Source organism: Lates calcarifer, unplaced genomic scaffold (assembly GCF_001640805.2).
Source record: "Lates calcarifer isolate ASB-BC8 unplaced genomic scaffold, TLL_Latcal_v3 _unitig_5652_quiver_3123, whole genome shotgun sequence".
Taxonomy (NCBI): Eukaryota; Metazoa; Chordata; class Actinopteri; family Centropomidae; genus Lates; species Lates calcarifer.
In genome coordinates, this window is record NW_026117643.1 from 7,775 (window position 1) to 13,997 (window position 6,223).

Sequence of the window (6,223 nt, forward strand, 5' to 3'; positions counted from 1 at the left end):
CAGCTTTTCTTTTCCTCGTGCGTCCTTCATTGTTAATTCATAAGACTTCAGTGACTTGAATCTACAGCCGATTACTTCACCACACTCTTCTTTTACTTTTCTCAGCAGCTCCATCATTGTTATATTGTCCTCCCATCGATCTCTGCTAATAAAGTCAGCTGTCTCTCATAGATTCTTCCTCCTTTGTCTCCGCCGTCCACATGTCTCGTCTCTCTCTCCGGTCTCTTCTCCATCGTCATGCCGTAAAAACGAAACTTAAAGGGGAAATTCCCCAAACAGCAGCCGCTGTCTGGGGATGACACTCTCAGTAAAAAAGAAAAAAAAGCAAAAAGCCAGATATAGTTCTATTAAACCAAAAAAACCAAAAAACCTCACAACTATTTTCACAAGCTCCCACACTGCACTGCTTCACCTGTAGGCTCAGGGTGGTGTGGCCGTAAGCCACAGCGGCTGCTGAAGACAGACCCTTTATACGTGCCAAAATAACACTGGCAGATCTGTTATTTCACATAGCAATCAACAATAATGGGGATTTTCTCTAACAGTCAACAGCAAAACTAAGAAATAACTACTCCACCCAACAAGAATTTTCCGTATGGCCTGATCAAACATTTGGCTCTGTTCCAAGTCCATTTTCGTCCGAAATTGCTCAAAACGTACATCGGTGAGCCACACGTCCTTGTGGACGACGTATTGGGTCATTGTGCCCAAAACCCAGACTGCGCTCATTCATTCGGCAGCAGTGCAGACTTTACAGAGGTGACTTTTCCAGCGCCTAATACCCGATTGCCGAAAGCGACGTGACATAAAACAGAAGTGCAAAACAGAGCGTGAAATACAGGCTGCAAAATAAAAGTAGTTTTGGCGTGCCCTGTCTCAACTACAGAGGAAGCGGCATTCTGCTGCTGTAAGATAGGCAGGAAAAGATGGGGACAAAAAGCTTACGGCACCTGGTATTCCCAGGCGGTCTCCCATCCAAGTACTAACCAGGCCCGACCCTGCTTAGCTTCCGAGATCAGACGAGATCGGGCGCGCTCAGGGTGGTGTGGCCGTAAGCCACAGCGGCTGCTGAAGACAGACCCTTTATACGTGCCAAAATAACACTGGCAGATCTGTTATTTCACATAGCAATCAACAATAATGGGGATTTTCTCTAACAGTCAACAGCAAAACTAAGAAATAACTACTCCACCCAACAAGAATTTTCCGTATGGCCTGATCAAACATTTGGCTCTGTTCCAAGTCCATTTTCGTCCGAAATTGCTCAAAACGTACATCGGTGAGCCACACGTCCTTGTGGACGACGTATTGGGTCATTGTGCCCAAAACCCAGACTGCGCTCATTCATTCGGCAGCAGTGCAGACTTTACAGAGGTGACTTTCCAGCGCCTAATACCCGATTGCCGAAAGCGACGTGACATAAAACAGAAGTGCAAAACAGAGCGTGAAATACAGGCTGCAAAATAAAAGTAGTTTGGCGTGCCCTGTCTCAACTACAGAGGAAGCGGCATTCTGCTGCTGTAAGATAGGCAGGAAAAGATGGGGACAAAAAGCTTACGGCACCTGGTATTCCCAGGCGGTCTCCCATCCAAGTACTAACCAGGCCCGACCCTGCTTAGCTTCCGAGATCAGACGAGATCGGGCGCGCTCAGGGTGGTGTGGCCGTAAGCCACAGCGGCTGCTGAAGACAGACCCTTTATACGTGCCAAAATAACACTGGCAGATCTGTTATTTCACATAGCAATCAACAATAATGGGGATTTTCTCTAACAGTCACAGCAAAACTAAGAAATAACTACTCCACCCAACAAGAATTTTCCGTATGGCCTGATCAAACATTTGGCTCTGTTCCAAGTCCATTTTCGTCCGAAATTGCTCAAAACGTACATCGGTGAGCCACACGTCCTTGTGGACGACGTATTGGGTCATTGTGCCCAAAACCCAGACTGCGCTCATTCATTCGGCAGCAGTGCAGACTTTACAGAGGTGACTTTCCAGCGCCTAATACCCGATTGCCGAAAGCGACGTGACATAAAACAGAAGTGCAAAACAGAGCGTGAAATACAGGCTGCAAAATAAAAGTAGTTTTGGCGTGCCCTGTCTCAACTACAGAGGAAGCGGCATTCTGCTGCTGTAAGATAGGCAGGAAAAGATGGGGACAAAAAGCTTACGGCACCTGGTATTCCCAGGCGGTCTCCCATCCAAGTACTAACCAGGCCCGACCCTGCTTAGCTTCCGAGATCAGACGAGATCGGGCGCGCTCAGGGTGGTGTGGCCGTAAGCCACAGCGGCTGCTGAAGACAGACCCTTTATACGTGCCAAAATAACACTGGCAGATCTGTTATTTCACATAGCAATCAACAATAATGGGGATTTTCTCTAACAGTCAACAGCAAAACTAAGAAATAACTACTCCACCCAACAAGAATTTTCCGTATGGCCTGATCAAACATTTGGCTCTGTTCCAAGTCCATTTTCGTCCGAAATTGCTCAAAACGTACATCGGTGAGCCACACGTCCTTGTGGACGACGTATTGGGTCATTGTGCCCAAAACCCAGACTGCGCTCATTCATTCGGCAGCAGTGCAGACTTTACAGAGGTGACTTTCCAGCGCCTAATACCGATTGCCGAAAGCGACGTGACATAAAACAGAAGTGCAAAACAGAGCGTGAAATACAGGCTGCAAAATAAAAGTAGTTTGGGCGTGCCCTGTCTCAACTACAGAGGAAGCGGCATTCTGCTGCTGTAAGATAGGCAGGAAAAGATGGGGAAAAAGCTTACGGCACCTGGTATTCCCAGGCGGTCTCCCATCCAAGTACTAACCAGGCCCGACCCTGCTTAGCTTCCGAGATCAGACGAGATCGGGCGCGCTCAGGGTGGTGTGGCCGTAAGCCACAGCGGCTGCTGAAGACAGACCCTTTATACGTGCCAAAATAACACTGGCAGATCTGTTATTTCACATAGCAATCAACAATAATGGGGATTTTCTCTAACAGTCAACAGCAAAACTAAGAAATAACTACTCCACCCAACAAGAATTTTCCGTATGGCCTGATCAAACATTTGGCTCTGTTCCAAGTCCATTTTCGTCCGAAATTGCTCAAAACGTACATCGGTGAGCCACACGTCCTTGTGGACGACGTATTGGGTCATTGTGCCCAAAACCCAGACTGCGCTCATTCATTCGGCAGCAGTGCAGACTTTACAGAGGTGACTTTCCAGCGCCTAATACCCGATTGCCGAAAGCGACGTGACATAAAACAGAAGTGCAAAACAGAGCGTGAAATACAGGCTGCAAAATAAAAGTAGTTTTGGCGTGCCCTGTCTCAACTACAGAGGAAGCGGCATTCTGCTGCTGTAAGATAGGCAGGAAAAGATGGGGACAAAAAGCTTACGGCACCTGGTATTCCCAGGCGGTCTCCCATCCAAGTACTAACCAGGCCCGACCCTGCTTAGCTTCCGAGATCAGACGAGATCGGGCGCGCTCAGGGTGGTGTGGCCGTAAGCCACAGCGGCTGCTGAAGACAGACCCTTTATACGTGCCAAAATAACACTGGCAGATCTGTTATTTCACATAGCAATCAACAATAATGGGGATTTTCTCTAACAGTCAACAGCAAAACTAAGAAATAACTACTCCACCCAACAAGAATTTTCCGTATGGCCTGATCAAACATTTGGCTCTGTTCCAAGTCCATTTTCGTCCGAAATTGCTCAAAACGTACATCGGTGAGCCACACGTCCTTGTGGACGACGTATTGGGTCATTGTGCCCAAAACCCAGACTGCGCTCATTCATTCGGCAGCAGTGCAGACTTTACAGAGGTGACTTTCCAGCGCCTAATACCCGATTGCCGAAAGCGACGTGACATAAAACAGAAGTGCAAAACAGAGCGTGAAATACAGGCTGCAAAATAAAAGTAGTTTGGCGTGCCCTGTCTCAACTACAGAGGAAGCGGCATTCTGCTGCTGTAAGATAGGCAGGAAAAGATGGGGACAAAAAGCTTACGGCACCTGGTATTCCCAGGCGGTCTCCCATCCAAGTACTAACCAGGCCCGACCCTGCTTAGCTTCCGAGATCAGACGAGATCGGGCGCGCTCAGGGTGGTGTGGCCGTAAGCCACAGCGGCTGCTGAAGACAGACCCTTTATACGTGCCAAAATAACACTGGCAGATCTGTTATTTCACATAGCAATCAACAATAATGGGGATTTTCTCTAACAGTCAACAGCAAAACTAAGAAATAACTACTCCACCCAACAAGAATTTTCCGTATGGCCTGATCAAACATTTGGCTCTGTTCCAAGTCCATTTTCGTCCGAAATTGCTCAAAACGTACATCGGTGAGCCACACGTCCTTGTGGACGACGTATTGGGTCATTGTGCCCAAAACCCAGACTGCGCTCATTCATTCGGCAGCAGTGCAGACTTTACAGAGGTGACTTTCCAGCGCCTAATACCCGATTGCCGAAAGCGACGTGACATAAAACAGAAGTGCAAAACAGAGCGTGAAATACAGGCTGCAAAATAAAAGTAGTTTTGGCGTGCCCTGTCTCAACTACAGAGGAAGCGGCATTCTGCTGCTGTAAGATAGGCAGGAAAAGATGGGGACAAAAAGCTTACGGCACCTGGTATTCCCAGGCGGTCTCCCATCCAAGTACTAACCAGGCCCGACCCTGCTTAGCTTCCGAGATCAGACGAGATCGGGCGCGCTCAGGGTGGTGTGGCCGTAAGCCACAGCGGCTGCTGAAGACAGACCCTTTATACGTGCCAAAATAACACTGGCAGATCTGTTATTTCACATAGCAATCAACAATAATGGGGATTTTCTCTAACAGTCAACAGCAAAACTAAGAAATAACTACTCCACCCAACAAGAATTTTCCGTATGGCCTGATCAAACATTTGGCTCTGTTCCAAGTCCATTTTCGTCCGAAATTGCTCAAAACGTACATCGGTGAGCCACACGTCCTTGGACGACGTATTGGGTCATTGTGCCCAAAACCCAGACTGCGCTCATTCATTCGGCAGCAGTGCAGACTTTACAGAGGTGACTTTCCAGCGCCTAATACCCGATTGCCGAAAGCGACGTGACATAAAACAGAAGTGCAAAACAGAGCGTGAAATACAGGCTGCAAAATAAAAGTAGTTTGGGCGTGCCCTGTCTCAACTACAGAGGAAGCGGCATTCTGCTGCTGTAAGATAGGCAGGAAAAGATGGGGACAAAAAGCTTACGGCACCTGGTATTCCCAGGCGGTCTCCCATCCAAGTACTAACCAGGCCCGACCCTGCTTAGCTTCCGAGATCAGACGAGATCGGGCGCGCTCAGGGTGGTGTGGCCGTAAGCCACAGCGGCTGCTGAAGACAGACCCTTTATACGTGCCAAAATAACACTGGCAGATCTGTTATTTCACATAGCAATCAACAATAATGGGGATTTTCTCTAACAGTCAACAGCAAAACTAAGAAATAACTACTCCACCCAACAAGAATTTTCCGTATGGCCTGATCAAACATTTGGCTCTGTTCCAAGTCCATTTTCGTCCGAAATTGCTCAAAACGTACATCGGTGAGCCACACGTCCTTGTGGACGACGTATTGGGTCATTGTGCCCAAAACCCAGACTGCGCTCATTCATTCGGCAGCAGTGCAGACTTTACAGAGGTGACTTTCCAGCGCCTAATACCCGATTGCCGAAAGCGACGTGACATAAAACAGAAGTGCAAAACAGAGCGTGAAATACAGGCTGCAAAATAAAAGTAGTTTTGGCGTGCCCTGTCTCAACTACAGAGGAAGCGGCATTCTGCTGCTGTAAGATAGGCAGGAAAAGATGGGGACAAAAAGCTTACGGCACCTGGTATTCCCAGGCGGTCTCCCATCCAAGTACTAACCAGGCCCGACCCTGCTTAGCTTCCGAGATCAGACGAGATCGGGCGCGCTCAGGGTGGTGTGGCCGTAAGCCACAGCGGCTGCTGAAGACAGACCCTTTATACGTGCCAAAATAACACTGGCAGATCTGTTATTTCACATAGCAATCAACAATAATGGGGATTTTCTCTAACAGTCAACAGCAAAACTAAGAAATAACTACTCCACCCAACAAGAATTTTCCGTATGGCCTGATCAAACATTTGGCTCTGTTCCAAGTCCATTTTCGTCCGAAATTGCTCAAAACGTACATCGGTGAGCCACACGTCCTTGTGGACGACGTATTGGGTCATTG

The 6,223-nt window shown here is 48.0% G+C and overlaps 9 non-coding genes across 9 annotated transcripts; all 9 read right to left on the reverse strand.

The window, feature by feature from the left end:
• Positions 1 to 938: 938 nt before the first annotated feature.
• On the reverse strand, positions 939 to 1,057 carry LOC127141259 (5S ribosomal RNA). Its single transcript, XR_007811787.1, has one exon. It is a non-coding gene; the product is annotated as a 5S ribosomal RNA (ribosomal RNA).
• A 494-nt stretch (positions 1,058 to 1,551) lies between these two features.
• LOC127141264 (5S ribosomal RNA) lies at positions 1,552 to 1,670 on the reverse strand. The gene has a single exon (XR_007811792.1). It is a non-coding gene; the product is annotated as a 5S ribosomal RNA (ribosomal RNA).
• Positions 1,671 to 2,164: 494 nt separating this feature from the next.
• LOC127141265 (5S ribosomal RNA) lies at positions 2,165 to 2,283 on the reverse strand. The gene has a single exon (XR_007811793.1). It is a non-coding gene; the product is annotated as a 5S ribosomal RNA (ribosomal RNA).
• A 492-nt stretch (positions 2,284 to 2,775) lies between these two features.
• Positions 2,776 to 2,894, reverse strand: LOC127141266 (5S ribosomal RNA). Its single transcript, XR_007811794.1, has one exon. It is a non-coding gene; the product is annotated as a 5S ribosomal RNA (ribosomal RNA).
• Positions 2,895 to 3,389: 495 nt separating this feature from the next.
• LOC127141267 (5S ribosomal RNA) lies at positions 3,390 to 3,508 on the reverse strand. Its single transcript, XR_007811795.1, has one exon. It is a non-coding gene; the product is annotated as a 5S ribosomal RNA (ribosomal RNA).
• A 494-nt stretch (positions 3,509 to 4,002) lies between these two features.
• On the reverse strand, positions 4,003 to 4,121 carry LOC127141260 (5S ribosomal RNA). The gene has a single exon (XR_007811788.1). It is a non-coding gene; the product is annotated as a 5S ribosomal RNA (ribosomal RNA).
• Positions 4,122 to 4,616: 495 nt separating this feature from the next.
• Positions 4,617 to 4,735, reverse strand: LOC127141261 (5S ribosomal RNA). The gene has a single exon (XR_007811789.1). It is a non-coding gene; the product is annotated as a 5S ribosomal RNA (ribosomal RNA).
• A 493-nt stretch (positions 4,736 to 5,228) lies between these two features.
• LOC127141262 (5S ribosomal RNA) lies at positions 5,229 to 5,347 on the reverse strand. Its single transcript, XR_007811790.1, has one exon. It is a non-coding gene; the product is annotated as a 5S ribosomal RNA (ribosomal RNA).
• Positions 5,348 to 5,842: 495 nt separating this feature from the next.
• On the reverse strand, positions 5,843 to 5,961 carry LOC127141263 (5S ribosomal RNA). The gene has a single exon (XR_007811791.1). It is a non-coding gene; the product is annotated as a 5S ribosomal RNA (ribosomal RNA).
• Positions 5,962 to 6,223: the final 262 nt, after the last annotated feature.